At 41.8% G+C, this 17279-nt stretch overlaps 1 protein-coding gene across 3 annotated transcripts in view; it reads right to left on the bottom strand.

The window, feature by feature from the left end:
* Positions 1–17279, bottom strand: part of PIK3R3 (phosphoinositide-3-kinase regulatory subunit 3) — a 95770-nt gene that overhangs the window by 64327 nt on the left and 14164 nt on the right. The gene's annotated exons all lie outside the window — the stretch shown is intronic.

Here is a 17279-nt window from a genome sequence, read left to right on the forward strand (position 1 = left end):
CCTTCATATGCAACAACTGAACCCTGAAGACATTATACTGAGTGAAATAAGCCAAAGACAAATATTACATGATCCCACTTACTTATACGAGGTATCTAAAGTAGATAAAATCATAGAAACAAAGTAAAGGTTGGTTACCAGGGGTTGGGCAATAGGGGAAAAGACTGGTAGCTGTTTAATGGGTACAGAGTTTCAGATTTGCAAGATGAGATCTGGAGATCTGCTTCAAAACAATGTTAATATGCTTAATACCACTCAATAGTACACTTGAAAGTGCTTATGATGGGCCAGGTGCGGTGGCTCATGCTTGTAATCCTAGCACTTGGGGAAGGCAGATTGCCTGAGCTCCGGAGTTCGAGACCAGCCTGAGAAACATGGTGAAATCCCGTCTTTACTAAAATACAAAAAATTAGCCGGGTGTGGTGGCAGGCGCCTATAATCCCAGCTACTCAGGAGGCTGAGGCACGAGAACTGCTTGAACCCAGGAGGTGGAGGTTGCATGAGCTGAGACTGTGCCACTGCACTCCAGCTCGTGCAACAAAGTAAAAGTCTCTGTCTAAAAAAAAAAAAAAAAAAAACAGCAAAGCCAGGAGTGGTGGCTCACGCCTGTAATCCCAGCACTTTGGGAAGCTGAGGCAAGTGGCTCACCTGAGGTCAGAAGCTCGAGACCAGCCTGGCCAACATGGTGAAGTCTCATCTCTACCAAAAATACAAAAAATTACCCAGGCGTGGTGGCTGATGCCTGTTATCCCAGCTACTTGAGAGGCTGAGGCAGGAGAATTGCTTGAACTCGGGAGGTGGAGATTGCAGTGAGCTGAGATCGCTCCATTGCACTCCAGCCTGGGCAACAAGAGTGAGACTCTGCCTCAAAAAAAAAAAAAAAAGTTTATCATGGTATTATTTATTTATTTATTATTTATTTAGAGACAGAGTCTCGCACTGTTGTCCAGGCTGGAGTGCAATGGCACGATCTTGGCTCACTGCAACCTCCACCTCCTGGGTTGAAGTGATTCTCCTGCCTCAGCCTCCCAAGTAGCTGAGATTACAGGTGCCTGCCACCATGCCTGGCTAATTTTTTGTGTTTTTAGTAGAGACGAGGTTTCACCATGTTGGCCAGGCTGGTTTCAAACTCCTGAACTCGTGATCCACCTGCCTCGGCCTCCCAAAGTGCTGGGATTACAGGCATGAACCACCGTGGCCAGCCATGATGGTATATTTTATATTATGTGAAGGTCTTTTTTTTGTTGTTTTTTTGAGACGGAGTCTCTCTTTTGCCCAAGCTGGAGTGAAGTGCTGCGATCTCGGCTCACTGCAACCTCCGCCTCCTGGGTTCAAGTGATTCTCCTGCCTCAGCCTCCTGCGTAGCTGGGATTACAGTATGCACCATCACGCCCAGCTAGTTTTTTTGTATTTTTAGTAGAGGCAGAGTTTCACTATGTTGGCCAGGTTGGTCTCGAACTCCTGACCTCAGGTGATCCACCCGCCTCGGACTTCCAAAGTGCTGGGATTACAGGCATAAGCCACCACACCTGGACATGAAGTTTTTAAAAATTACAATGATTAAAAAAAAAAAAAAAGGAAATCATATGGGCCTAGAATTGTTTTGGTAGATCTTTTAAATTACTAATTAAATTTCTTTTATGGTTACAAAATTATAAAGATTTTCAATTTCTTTTCAAGTCAGTTTTGGTAAGATTTTCTTAAGTTATTTTTAAAAAGTGCTTTCCCTATTAAAGCTATATTTTCATAGCTCACTAAATTGTCTATTTAATTCTGTGTAGTTACCAGGTAAATCCTATCAGAAAGTATCAAGTACCCATTTGAAGCCATAATCCATTAAATGAAACATCTACAAACAAGAGAGATTACAATGATGGGAATTTGCACCAAAGCAGCAGCTGCATTGCCGCAGTTCTTTTGTTTTGTTTTGTTTTGTTTTTGAGACTGAATCTCGCTCTGTGGCCCAGGAGTACAGTGGCCGGATCTCAGCTTACTGCAAGCTCTGCCTCCTGGGTTTACACCATTCTCCTGCCTCAGCCTCCCGAGTAGCTGGGACTACAGGCGCCCGCCACCACACCCGGCTAGTTTTTTGTATTTTTTTTGTAGAGACGGGGTTTCACTGTGATAGCCAAGATGGTCTCGATCTCCTGACCTCATGATCCGCCCGCCTCGGCCTCCCAAAGTGCTGGGATTACAGGCTTGAGCCACCGCGCCCGGCCAACATTGCCGCCGTTCTATCTTCACCTTCACAATGTTTCCCTTGGTCAAAAATGCACTAACGGCAGGGCACAGTGGCGCACACCTGTAATCCCACCACTTTAGAAGGCCAAGGTGGGCGGATCATTTGAGGTCAGGAGTTCGACACCAGCCTGACCAACATGGAGAAACCCTGTCTCCACTAAAAATTACAAAAAAATTAGCTGGGCGTGGTGGCGAGCACTTGTAATCCCAGCTACTCAGGAAGCTAAGGCAGGGAGCTTGAACCTGGGATGTGGAGGTTGCAGTGAGCCAAGATTGCACCACTGCACTCCAGCCTGGGTGACAGAGTGAGACTCCATCTAAAAAAAAAAAAACAACAACAACAACAACACACTAAGTCATCTCCAAGTTCAAAGCATTCAGCAAACAATGGCAAGGCAGAGCCACCAGAAACATAAACCTGATTTTCACGACAAATATGGTAATACTGTATTAGCTAGTGGAGCCACTTTCTGTATTGCTGTATGGACATATGGAGCAACACAAATTGGAATAGAATTGAACCTATCCCCTGTTGGGAGAGTCACTCCAAAGGAATGGAGAGATCAGTAATCATCCCAGCTGGTATAATACTGAATTGTTTAAAAAACAGCTCATCAGCTGGGCGCAGTGGCTCACACCTGTAATCCCAGCACTTTAGGAGGCCGAGTCAGGCAGATCATGAGGTTGAGTTCAAGACCAACTTGGCCAACATGGAGAAACTCCATCTCTACTAAAAATACAAAAATTAGCCAGCATGGTGGCTTGCGCCTGTAATACCAGCTACCCGGAAGGCTGAGGCAGGAGAATTGCTTGAACTCAGGAAGCGGAGATTATGGTGAGCACGCCACTGCACTCCAGCCTGGGCGACAGAGCGAGACTCTGTCTCAAAACAAAACAAAATAAAACAAAACAAAAATCAGCTCATCAGCTGGACACAGTGGCTCACACCTATAATCCTAGCACTTTGGGAGGCCAACGCAGGTGGATCACCTGAGATCAGAAGTTCAAGACCAGTCTAGCCTGGCCAACACAGCGAAACCCCATCTCTACTAAAGATACAAAAATTAGTCGGGCATAGTGGCGGGTACCTACAATCCCAGCTACTCAGGAGGCTGAGGCAGGAGAATCACTTGTACTCCGGGGCTGGGGTGGAAGGGGGAAGTGGGGGCAGAAGTTGCAGTGAGCCGAGATTGTGCCACTTCACTCCAGCCTGGCCGAAAGAGCAAAACTCCATCTTAAATAAATAAATAAAATGCAATAAAATAAAAAACAGCTCATAATTGATGCCAAGTAAAAGCACTGTGTATCCATTAAGATATGGCATCACTGAAGAAATAAAGTATATTTGAAACCTTCAAAAAAAATTACAATGATGACTACTTCTTGTGGAAATTAATTTACACATGGCAATTATAGGCATCTCAAATATAAAAGCTGATGAATAATACATCCACATACAGCATTCCCTATTTTAACTTTGAGTACAGTGCAATCATTTATTTACTTATTTATTGATTGAAACACAGTCTTGCTTTGTTGCCCAGGATGGAGTACAATGGCATGACTATGGCTCACTGCAGCCTTGACCTTCCAGGCTCAAGTGATCCTCCCACCTTAGCCTCCCTAGTAGCTGGAACTACAGGTACATACCACCACACCCAGCTAATTTTTTTTTTTTTTTTTTTTTTTGTAGAGACAAGTTTTCACTACGTTGCCCAGGCTGGTCTCAAAATTCTGGGCTCAAGGGGCTAGACCCACCTTGGCCTCCCAAAGTTCTGGAATTACAGGCATAAGCCACCATACAGAGCCTTAACCATTAAATCCTTTCTGATATATTCTTGATGATTATCTCCCTGCCCCCCAAAAAATCTAAATCTTTGGTTTCAATGATTTTTAGTAGTTGATTTCAAATTGTTTTTCTTCCACCAACCATAGTAAAAAACAATAATCAAATATAAATGACTTAGGAGAAAAATAACTTTAGATAATGGATGCATAGATACATTGATATTTACACATTAATATATTCTAGAAGGCCTATTAAGGAGTCCATGACTCAACTTGGAAGGTTAGTTGGAACCCATATTTCTTCCATTCCTTTGCAAAGTTAGTTGGAAGCCATATTTCTTCCATTCCTTCCAAAGCAGTCTTAAATGATACCCCAGGGATCAGCAAATAATGTTGAGTCCCTTATGATGTCCACAAATTGATTGCCTTAGTCTTTTTTTTTTGACAGAGTTTCACTCTTGTTGCCCAGGATGGAGTGCAATGGCGTGATCTCAGCTCACTGCAACCTCTGTCCCCTGGTTTCAAGCAATTCTCCTGCCTCAGCCTCCCAAGTAGCTGGGATTACAAGCATGCGCCACTAGGCCTGGCTAATTTTGTATTTTTAGTACAAATGGGTTTCACCATGTTGGTCAGGCTGGTCTTAAACTCCTGACCTCAGATGATCCACCTGCCTCAGCCTCCCAAAGTGCTGGGATTACAGGCATGAGCCACAGCGCCTGGCTTCCTTAGTCTTGTAATAAAACATAAGCAGCTCACACCTGTAATCTCAACACTTTGGGAGGCCAAGGCAGGTGGATCACTTGAGGTCAGGAATTCCAGAACAGCCTGGCCAACATGGCGAAACCCTACTAAAAATACAAAAATTAGCCAGGCATGGTGGCAGGTGCCTGTAATCCCGGCTACTTGGGAGGCTGAGTCATGAGAATTGCTTGAACCTGGGAGGTTGCAGTAAGCCTAGATCTCACTACTGAGATCGTGCCACTGCACTCCAGCCTGGGTGACAGAGTGAGACTCTGTCTCAAAAAAAGAAAGAAAAAGCAAGACTAATATTTTTATTTTATTTAAGCAAAGGCTCCAGATACATGAGATACCAGACTACTACAGAGTACTATTATTTTTTTAATATGGAAAGGAATAAATCAAAGAGACCAGGAAGCGGAGGTTACAGTGAGCCAAGATCACGCCACTGCACTCCAGCCTGGGTGACAGAGTGAGACTCCGTCTCAAAAAAAACCAAACTAAAACAAAACAAAAACAGAAACACAGCTTTTTATATGAGTGCATCATCATTTACTTAAAAAGACCATCCTACCTATTCTTCATAGTCCAAGTTCAAATATGATTATCTCCAAAGTCTTTCTTCAACTCTAGTCTACATCTTTCTTTTGAAATTCTCTAGCACTTGGTATCACTCTTTGACACTTGCAAAGCTAGTTGGAATCCACTATTTAGATAACTCATACTTAGTTATCTATTGCTTATATTGTTACTCTCCTGTGAGTCTGCTTTTTTAACTAAAAATTCAAATTAGAGCAATATGTGAGAAAATTATTAATACTACACAGATAAAACAATGCCTGACACAGTAACTATTCCACAAATTATAATAGTTCTCTTTGCCATTTACCAAATTTGTGACCCTGAACAATTCATCCATACTGAATCTCATTTTCTTCACCTATAAAGAAGAGCTAATAATCCTTGTCAAATAATTGTCTACATGTGACTAGGTGTGACCAATACAATGGTTTTGTATCTTTTCATCATTATGCCTAAAACAATCTCTTGAATATTACAGTAATTACTAACCCTTTGTACAATATATAGCACTTTTATTACCTTAACATTATAAAATAAGTACTTTTATAAACTCTTCATAAACATAAATTTTAATAGCAGAAACACAGCTTTTTATATGAATGTTATCATCATTTACTTAATTATTCCCTTAATGTTGCACATCACCCACTCTCTTGCCAGGATCTCTCCAGCTCCCGATTGTTCTTTTGCCACACTAGCCAGTAAATCTCTCAACCAGGGGGAATCAATCCAACCACCTGCTTCCTACATTCCCATACCACAGCTACTGAGTCCTGCTGAAGAAAATCATAACAGGTTAGGAATTCATGCCACTACAGATTTACAGTTTCTAATCCTGAGATTATTATCCTGTTGGTAATTCATCCATATATATGCCTCTGGATCAGTGACCTTTTCCATCCCAGACAGTAATCAATGGGTACTCTAAATCTCAAACCAAACACTCTATACATCTCTTCTCTCACAATTGCCCTTTACCAGAAAAAATAAATCTGACCTCACCCGATTTTCCAGCCTACACTCTTCTTCATACCCATATTCTTCATTCTAAGTATTAGGCAAAGGTTTATCTCCTCCTTCCCTGAGCTAGTACAGTAATCCCTTCTCACCTCCATACCCACCACCTTCCTGTTCCATCAAATCACACAGCCCTAAATATTCAGTCTTAACTCTATTCTACTCCACCAAAACGTAACACATTCTTTACTCTTCCATCTTCGAAAACATTATGTTTCTCAGCTCTACTTCTCTAGCTACCTCTTACTTTTGCTTCACAGCAAGTTTTCTAAGAATGGTCTATATTTGGCAGGGCACAGTGGCTCACGCCTATAATCTCAGCACTTTGGGAGGCCGAGGTGGGCGGATAACAAGGTCAGGAGATGGAGACCATCCTAACATGGTGAAACCCCGTCTCTACTAAAAATACAAAAATTAGCTGGGCATGGTGGCAGGCACCTGTAGTCCCAGCTACTAGGGAGGCTGAGGCAGGAGAATGGTGTGAACCGAGGAGGCAGAGCTTGCAGTGAGCCGAGATCGCGCCACTGCACTCCAGTCTGGGGCACAGAGCAAGACTCCATCTCAAAAAAAAGAAAAAGAATGGTTTACATTTGCAGTCTGTTTTCTCACCTCCCAGTTACTCTTCTGTCTATTGGAATTTGACTTCTACCCCAATCACTAAATAAATATTTATCTTGTTAAGGTTGTCTCAACAGCAAAGTCCACCAGAAACTTTTGTATCATTATTTCACTTAATCACTTTAGATTGTACAGTGTTAGCCATTTTTTCCTTCTTGAAAAATCTCTCCCGAGGCTTACCAGAGACCAATGTCCTGGGTTTGTTTTTTGTTTTTTGTTTTTTGGTTTTTTTTTTTTGAGACGGAATCTCCCCGTTGCCCAGGCTGAAGTGCAGTGGTGCAATCTTGGCTCACTGCAACCTCTGCCTCCTGGGTTCAAGTGATTCTCCTGCCTCAGCCTCCCTAGTAGTTGGGATTACAGGCGCCTGCCAACACCCCCGGCTAGTTTTTTTGTATTTTTAGTAGAGATGGGATTTCCCCATATTGGCCAGACTGGTCTCGAACTCCTGAGGCTGTGATCTGCCCACCTCAGCCTCCCAAAGTTCTGGGATTACAGGCGTGAGCTAAGTTACCGTGCCCGACCAATCTCCTGGTTCTTTTCCACCCTTCTATGCTTCTTTTGAGTTTCAAATCTAACCATAATGGTTTAGCACACTGTGTTTCAGGAGTTCCACACCACATACAGGATAAAGTTCAAACTCTTCAGCATGGCACAGAAGGCCCTACATGGTCCAGTCTCTGCTTACTCTTCCAAGATCATTTTCCTATTACTTCCCACAGGCACCTTTCCACCCTAGATACACCAATACCTGCAGCTCAGCCAAACACACAACTCTTTCTCATGCCTTTGCACATACCCTGTACCTCATAAAATGCCCATCCCTACTCCTGGATCCCCTCTCTCTTTTACCACACTGCCTCACCCACTTTTTTTTTTTTTTTCTTTTTCAGACAGGGTCTCACTCTGTTGCCCAAGCTGGAGTGCAATGGCACGATCTCAGCTCACTGAAACTTCTACCTCACAGGTTCAAGTGATTCTCCTGGCTCAGCCTCCCGAGTAGCTGAGACTACAGGCACGTGCCACCATGCTTGGCTTTTTTTTTTTTTTTTTTTTTAGTAGAGTTGAGGTTTCACCATGTTGGCCAGGCTGGTCACGAACTCCTGACCTCAAGTGATCTGCCCACCTTTGCCTCCCAAAGTGCTGAGATTACAGGCGTGAGCCACTGGGCTCAGCCTGAGCCACCACGCTCAGCCCAGCTACTTTTTTTTTAAGACTCAAGTTATGCATGTTTTTTTCCACAAAACTTTCCCTCATATTCTCAGGCCTTATTAAGTAATACCTCTTCTTTGATTCTACAGAGCTCTTCTCAACCTTCTAATAAAAAGTTTAGTGATGACAGTTTAGTTATTGAACCCTACCTTTGTATTCAAAGACTATGAGCTCCTTTAGGGCACATATTTTCTTACCTATCTTTGTATCTCCAGTGCCAAGTGTTTCACACATAGAAGCCATTACCAACAAATATTTGTTGAATTACTGCTTGAGATGGTCAGCATTTAGGCTTACCATAGAGAGGAAGTGAAGATCCAAGAAATAATTATGCTGAACAGCAGCGGAATTTTACTGAGACAGAAAATGAAAAAAAGTTGGGGGGGCGGAGAGTCAGCCTGGGAACAAAAAAAGGTTTTTGTTTTTTTTTTAATTTTCCCATAGAAAAAGTTAAAATGACCCATAAGAAAAGAAACATGGTCACTCACACTTGCTACATTGCTTCTCTTATCCCAGGATTTTACCCATCCTGATCTTAGAGCCAAACATACCAGAGCCAAGTAGCCTCTAGCAAGTAAGATACGTAGCTGCCTCTAACAAAATCTCTAGCACAAGCTCTACACATTTCCCTATTACCATATCACAAAAACACTGATCTTCACGAAAGATGTGTAGAGTACCTGCTATATGCCAGATACTAGGTGTTATTTCTTTACATATATATGTGAATATATATACACGGGTACATAGTTATAATTCTTATTTTAAAACCCTGTGAATTAAGTATTATTACTTCCATTTTATATGACAACCATTCAATGTCACATAGTTGGTAAGCAGACCAAATTCAAACCAGTCTTCTAACAATACTTCTTCCTCTCAAGGCAGCATCTACACAAAGATTCTCAGAGACCCAAAACATGCCCCACCACCGCCTTCTTACCTCTGGTGGTAAGAAAGGGAATATAATTAGAAAAGGGCATGTTTTAGGCTCCGTGCAGTGCTCACACCTGTAATCCCAGCACTTTGGGAGACTGAGGCAGGCAGATCACTTGAGGTTAGGAATTCAAGACCAGCCTGGCCAACATGATAAAACCCCATCTCTACTAAAAATACAAAAATTAGCCGCATGTAGCTGTGCATGCCTGTAATCCCCGCTACTCAGGAGGCTGAGGCATGAGAATTGCTTGAACCCAGAGGCAGAAATTGCAGTGAGCTGAGATCATACCACTGCACTCCAGCCTGGGTGACAGAGCGAGACTCTGTCTCAAAAAAAAAAAGAGTGGGGGCATGTTTTGGGTCTCTGAGAAGCTGGCTATCTATAAAATCTTTATCTAGGTGGTTGTTAAGTAGCTGTTCAATTTACATGAAGCCAACAAACTGTATGTTTATGTTTCCTACACTTTTTAGTACTGTATTTCACAAAAAGAAAGTTAAGTCACCATATCAGTGAGGCCTCCTCTGACTACCCAAAATAAAATAGCAATTCCATCTCTGTCCTCCACCCCCCTTAAGCCAGTAGTTGTTTTCTCTATAATATTTATCTCCACCTAACATACTATATATTCACTTCTTATTTATTGTCACATGTCCTCCTACATAAAATAAGGACTTTCTTTTGTTCACTGCGATAAGACATGGAAAGAGGACCTGAAATGAAATACACCTTTACACCTTTCTTCAGGTTCCTATAATCCTAAAAAAGAACGTGAAACATTGTTTTTGGTTTTTTTATAAAAATGGGATCTTATTAAACACATTTCTTTATAACTTGTTTGTCTTACTTTACAATCTATTACAGACATCCCTCCAGGTAAATATATACAGAATTATAATACATTCTCTGAGTTGCAAAATATTCCACAACATAGGTACATGACAATTTACACTTCCATACCTACTTCTGATGGATATTCAGGCTGTTTTTAGTAGCAAATATTGGAAACGTTATAAAAATATCCATACATACACCTTCATATGTTGGCACTTTTATTTCTACAGAACAGATTCCCAGAAGAGCTATTTTACTATATACTGACAAACTTTCCAAAACAGCTGCAGCAATTCACATCTCCACCAATAGTGAAGCTAATTCATGAATCTTAAGAGTTAATTTTCTTATAATTTATACACTTGCTTTCAAAAAGGATGAGGCAGCTTAAACATCTGAAAACTAAAAATTACTTTAGCAACTAAAACCTGGAAGCATTCAGTTCTCACTATAATCTCTCCTCCACCCTATGAACTCAGTAATATCTGATTTACTATCATCTGCTCTAGTCCCCAGACCTAGAAGTAGTAGAAGCCACTCTCCTCTCCTGCCCAAGTGAAACCTAAGAGAAAAAGAATCCCACCAAAAGAAGAAAACCTGGGCCATTTCACCATTCCCTCATTTTTATGTAAGAGGCCATATAATCCAAATCTGGCCTTCTTCCTCAACTTGCTTCTCTTGGTTTATACTACCACCATCTACCAAGCTAGAAAACTAAAAGTCATTCTAGATTACTTCATTTTCCTCAGAATAGCCTCTAAGGTCCACCAATTCTACTTTTTAAACAACTCTACTATTCATTCTCACTGCTACAATCTTAGCCTTATGGTTTCATAACATCTTTCTTCTGTACTGAAATAGCCTCCTAACCAGTTTTCCTTCTTTAATCTTATTCTCCTCCAATCTATTTTTCACCTTATAGCCAATGTACTCTCTTCCCTACTTAAAACCAATCAGTCAATGGCTTCCCAAATGTCAGCAGGATAAAATTCAACCCCTAAATGTAGCGTTCAGGGACTTTCATGATCTGGACCCCACCTACTGGTCCAGATTCATCTAATACAACTTCCTATCTCTCAAATTTTTTTTTTTTTTTGAGACAAGGTTATGCTCTGTTGCCCAAGCTGGAGTGCAGTGGCCCAATCACAGTTCGCTGCAGCCTCCTGGGCCCAAGGAATCCTCCCACCTCAGCCTCCTGAGTAGCTGGGACTACAGTCATATGCCACCACACCCAACCAGATTTTTTTTAAAGAGATGGGGATCTCATTATGTTGCCCAGGCTGGTATTGAACTCCTGAGCTCAAGTGATCCTCCCACCACAGCCTCCCAAAACGCCAGAATTACAAGCATGAGCCACCATGCACAGGCCATGTCCTATATCTCATACATTGTCTTCAACAAAACTTAAGGTGTTTTAATAACTTTATGCATTTATTCAGGCTGTTACTTCTCCTACCCTACCAGTAAACCAATGATTCCCTATTTCGTTTATATATTCTTCTACTGCTATACTTCGACATCCATTCAATCAGTATTTACTGAGTACTTTCTATGTGCCAGAGACAGGGCTAGGTATTGAAGATCCAGCAACTAATTATGGACTCAGTCCTTATCCTGATGGAATTTATAATTTAATGAGGACTAAAGACACTAAATAATTATAAGTATGGTTAAGGATTGTAAAGGTGGTAGTACAGTATGTAATAAAAATATATTTTAGATGACAGCCAGGAGAAAGAGAGGTAATTATAAAGAGGAGCGTTGCATGGTATATTTACAAGTATGTCTTTCGTAACTACAGTCTGAGCTTCTTGAGGACAGGGATTATGTAATCTTCATATCCCTAGCCAGGACAGTAAATGGCAACGTATACTAACATACACTGACTAAACTACAAAGATCACTGCCCTATTCACTCCTGGGCTGATCACTGTGACTATGCAAGTGCTCTCATTGACCAGGCCTAGATCACGTGCCCACCCTTAAACCAATGGGTTAGGCCAACCACCCAAGCCACATCATTCCAAATGAAGGAGGAGTGGTTCCAAGAGAAAAATCAGGAAGTTCTTACCTAAGTAAGAGGGAAGAGAAACTAGATATGCAAAAAAAACCAGTAGTCCTCTCTTCAGTGGACATTGTTGTTATCTTCCAAACATCTTACCCCCTCCCCTCACTGGTAAAAAGTTTAAGTGGGATTGACCCCTTCCTCAGCTCCAGGAGTAGGCCCTGATTTGACATAACAGTGGTTCTTAAAGTGTGGTTTGTGACCAGCAAAATCAGTAACATCTGGGAACATGTTACAAATACAACTTCTTGGAACCAAGTCTACTGAACCTACTCAACTAGACATTTGGGGGGAAGGACCTAGCAATTTGTGTGTTGTGTTTTTGTTTTTTGAGATAGCATCTTCTCTGTCATCCAGGCTGCAGTGCAGCGGCATAATCACAGCTCAGTGCAGCCTTGACCTCCCAGGCTCAAGCAATCCTCCCATCTCAGCCTCCCAAGTAGCTCAGACTACAGGCATACACCACCAGGCCTCATTAATTTTGTTGTTGTTGTTGTTGTTGTTGTTGTTGTTTTGACTCGCTCTGTCGCCCAGGCTGGAGTGCAGTGGCCGGATTTCAGCTCACTGCAAGCTCCGCCTCCTGGATTTATCTGCCTCAGCCTCCCGAGTAGCTGGGACTACAGGCGCCAGCCACCGAGCCCGGCTAGTTTTTTTTTCGTATTTTTAGTAGAGACGGGATTTCACCGTGTTAGCCAGGATGGTCTCGATCTCCTGATACCGTGATCCACCGTCTCGGCCTCCCAAAGTGCTGGGATTACGAAGGAAAAGCCCGAGCCACAGCCCAGCCTTTTTGGTAGAGACAGAGTTTCACCATGTTGCCCAGGCTGATCTTGAATTCCTGGACTCACGTAATCCTCCCGCCTTGGCCTCCAACAGTGCTGGGATTACTGGCACGAGCCACAGTGTCTGGCTGCAGTCTGTAATTTCACAAGTCCTCCAGGTACTTCTAATGCACACTCAAGTTTAAAAGCCACTGGTCTAGACACAGAAAGCTACCCAGATTTTAAGACAGTGATCCTTTGGAGCACGAGATGGTTCAACTAGTGTCAAGCTTAGGATTTTTGCACTGTATTTGTAGGAAAAATCTTCTTTCTCTCCCAGGAATGAGGAAACATACAAAGGCAGCCATCTTGTACTACTGGGGAAGCCCGTATGAGGAAAAAAAAAGCTAATACAGGGTAAAGTCAAGAGAATTATAGAAAAACAGGGCCAAAGCCTGTATCCTTGATCAAACTATGCCAGGGGCCCTCACTCCCTTTGGTCTTTTCAATTACATAAGCCCATATAATTCAAATTCAAATTCCCTTTGTTTTAACTAATTTGAGTTGGATTTTCTGTTATCAAAGCTGAAAGTATCCTCATATCCACTACATCAAGTTACACATGTATTCTTAAACACCACAGAGAATGTACTAGAAAATACAGCCTAGTCAGCACCCTCTCTCTAAATTAAGGTTGCTAGATTTAGCAAATAAAAATATAGGACACCCAGTTAAATTTGAATTTCAAATAAACAATGAATAATACTGCATGGTCCATATTGCATATATTTTATCTGGCAATACTAAATTTCAAGGGCTGAACACTAGGAACCAGTCCCAGTTAGAAAGATATGATAGCAGCTCTTATATAGTTTATGACTATCTGGAGAAAAACTAAATTCCAAGTCCCGAATTAATGTGCTGCAACAGGTCTGAAACACCTCATTGTCCTTCTAAAACTAAACAGACTTTTTTCCAAAAGCCAAAGCATGTTATATCCTCTACCACAGGTAAGTGTGACAGAAGCGAAAATGTTGCTATATTTGAGTATTCATAGCTTCTTTTCTTTGCTCTCTTGGTTTCTGGCCCTTACTGTACAGATCAGAATAACAACACACGCAAAGGAGAGAGTTTAACGGGAGGCAGGTACTCGTGGAATAGAAACTTAATAGGTTTGAGAAGGGTTACAAAAGAAACACAAAAATGAGACCATTCACGTTGTTATGAGTTGGTAAGTTTTAAGAGAGAAGAAAGTTTGGGATTAACCATCCCAAACATGAAGAAATAGGATTTTAAGTAGTATTGTAGCTTTATGAATGTAAACCCCTTTGGCATTTTTGAGAAGATGGAATAAATACTTAAATTACTTTTCAATTTAATTTGAATGTTAGGCTGGTTCTTCCTCTGAATGGGACACTATGGAGATGGGCCACAAAGCATCCCAGTTTTAATAATAATAATGAAAACAAGCCAGGCACAGCGGCTCATGCCTATAATCCCACTGCTTTGGGAGCCTGAGGCAGGAGGATCACTTGAAGACAGGAGTTTGAGACCATCCTGGGAAACATAGTGAGATGCCATCTCTACAAAAATTAAAAATAAAAAAAAAGTAGCCAGGCTTTTAGTGCATACTTGTAGTCTTAGCTACTTGGGAGGGTGAGGGAGGAGGATCCCTTAAACCCAGCTCAAGGTTGCAGTGAGCTATGATCAGGGCACTGCAGGCTAGCCTGGGAGACCTTATCTCTTTTTTAAAAATATGCCTTTGCAGTCCCAGCTACTGGGGAGGGTGAGGCAGAAGAATCACTTGAACCCAGGAGGCAGAGATTGCAGTGAGCAAAGATCACACCACTGCACTCCAGCCTGGGTGATAGAGCAAGACTCTATCTCAAAATAAAAAAAAATTTTTTTGTTTTAAATAAATAAATAAATAAATTTTTGTTTTAAATAAATAAATAATGAAAATAACAAGAGCAATAGATACCTGCCCTAAGTGTCTTATGTGTACTATTTCATATAGTTCTCACAATAATCCTACAGTAGGATTAATATTCTTTTCTATGCTATACAGATTAGAAAACTGTCCAAGGTCACAAACTAGAAATAGGCAGGGCTAGAATAGGAAATTCCAACAACCTGAGTCTGGAGCTCTTAAACACAGATACTTTACCCATTTTATATCAATATCTATCTATCCTCAAGCACTTAAACATTACACCAAAAAGAAAATAACATACATCTGTATTAATTATTCTCAGAAAGCAAGAACTTCAGCACATAAAGTAAAATGAAACATGTATGGCATGGCTTCGTTCTCTTTAGTTTCTTCTCCCCTTCACAGCCCACCAAAAAAACTAAGAACATCAGGAAATTTTCTCTTCCAAAGTTACTTCTGAAAGTAAATTGGCTGGGTGTGGTGGCTCACATCTATAATCCCAGCACTTCGGGAGGCCAAGGCAGGAGGACCATTTGAGCTCAGGAGTTCAAAACCAGCATGGGCAACACAGTAAGACCTCATCCCAACAAAAAAGTCAAAAAATTAGCCAGGTATGGTGGCACGCACCTATAGTCCTAGCTACTCAGGAGGCTGGGGCAGGAGGATCACTTGAGCCCAGGAGGTCAAGGCTACAGTGAGTCATGTTTGTGCCACTGCACTCCAGTCTAGGTGACAGCAATATCCTGTCTCCAAAAAAAAAAAGTATATTATAGTACAATCTAAATTTATCAACTAATGTTTACTTAAAAAGTAACTCATGAGCAAGCTTTCATCAAACAACCAAGGCCACATATACTGTTGCTTGGCAACTGGATGTCAGAGATCTGAATCACTTAACACTTCAAAAAAGAGAAAAATTAGCTGGGCATGGTGGCACACACTTGTAGTCCCAGCTACTCGGGAGGCTGAGGTAGGAGGATTGCTTGAGCTTGGGAGATTGAGGCTGCAGTGAACCAAGATCATGCCACTGCACTCCAGCCTGGGCAACAGAGTGAAACCTGAGAAAGAAGAAAGAGAAAGAAAACAAAGGAAAGAAAGGAAAGAAAGGAAAGAAAGGAAAGAAAGGAAAGAAAGGAAAGAAAGGAAGAAAGAAAGGAAGAAAGAAAGGAAGAAAGAAAGGAAGAAAGAAAGGAAGAAAGAAAGAAAGAAAGAAAGAAAGAAAGAAAGAAAGAAAGAAAGAAAGAAAGAAAGAAAGAAAGAAAGAAAGAAAGAAAGAGAGAGAGAAAGAAAGAGAGAAAGAGAGAGAGAAAGAGAGAGAGAAAGATAGGCCAGGCTTAATGGCTCAGGCCTGTAACCCCAGGACTTGCGAGGCCAGAGTAAGGGAAGTGCCTGAGGCCAGGAGTTCAAGGCCAGTCTGGACAATACAGCAAGATCCTGTCTCTACAAAAAAAAAATTGTTTTAATTAGCCAGGTGTGGTAGTGCATGCCTGTAGTCAGTCCCAGCTACTCAGAAGGCTAAGGTGGGAAGACCACTTGAGCCCAGGAGGTCAAGGCTACAGTTAGCTGTTGGTGCCACTGCACTCCAGCCTGGGTAACAGAGCAAGACCCAGTCACACACACAAAAAAAAAAAAAACCCACACAGAAAAATACATCAAAATATATATAAATAGCTTTGGCATTATTTTAAAAGTTAAACTTGTTAATTATTAAAGCATGTATAGCATATGGAGAAATACAAAGCTAAGAAATTAGAAAATAAAGTAAGTCAGTTTGGAAATGACAAGCTATATAACTAGTAACATTTGGAACACAACCACTTTTTACAACCTCACAGCTTCTACCCTTGTCCAAGCCACCATCATCCCTCAGCTTGATTGTTGCAATAGCCTCCTAACCAGTTTCTCTAATTCCACCTTTCCCTCTTTCCACCAGCAGCTAGAATGATTCTTTAAGCCAAGAATCATAGTACATCACTGTTCAATACACTTTGATGGCTTCTCATCTCATACAAGTTTTAAAAGCCAAAATTCTTACAATGGCTTACAATGGCATACATGGTGGCAAAGCCTCACCACCCATAACATTACTTTTTTTTTTTTTTTTTGAGATGGAGTCTCGCTCTACCACCCAGGCTGGAATGCAGTGGCGCGATCTCAGCTCACTGCAAGCTCCGCCTCCCGGGTTCACGCCATTCTCCTGCCTCAGCCTCCCGAGTAGCTGGGACTACAGGCGCCCACAACCGCGCCCGGCTAATTTTTTGTATTTTTAGTAGAGACGGGGTTTCACCGTGGTCTCGATCTCCTGACCTTGTGATCCGCCCACCTCGGCCTCCCAAAGTGCTGGGATTACAGGCGTGAGCCACCGCGCCCGGCCTACTTTTTTTTTTTTTGAGATGGAGTCTCGCTCTACCACCCAGGCTGGAATGCAGTAGCACGATCTCAGCTCACTGCAACCTCTGCCTCCCAGGTTCCCTGTCTCAGCCTCCCAAGTACCTGAGATTATGGGCGCCCACAACCACACCCAAATAATTTTTATATTATTAGTAGATACAGGGT

Source organism: Papio anubis, chromosome 1 (assembly GCF_008728515.1).
Source record: "Papio anubis isolate 15944 chromosome 1, Panubis1.0, whole genome shotgun sequence".
Lineage (NCBI taxonomy): Eukaryota > Metazoa > Chordata > Mammalia > Primates > Cercopithecidae > Papio > Papio anubis.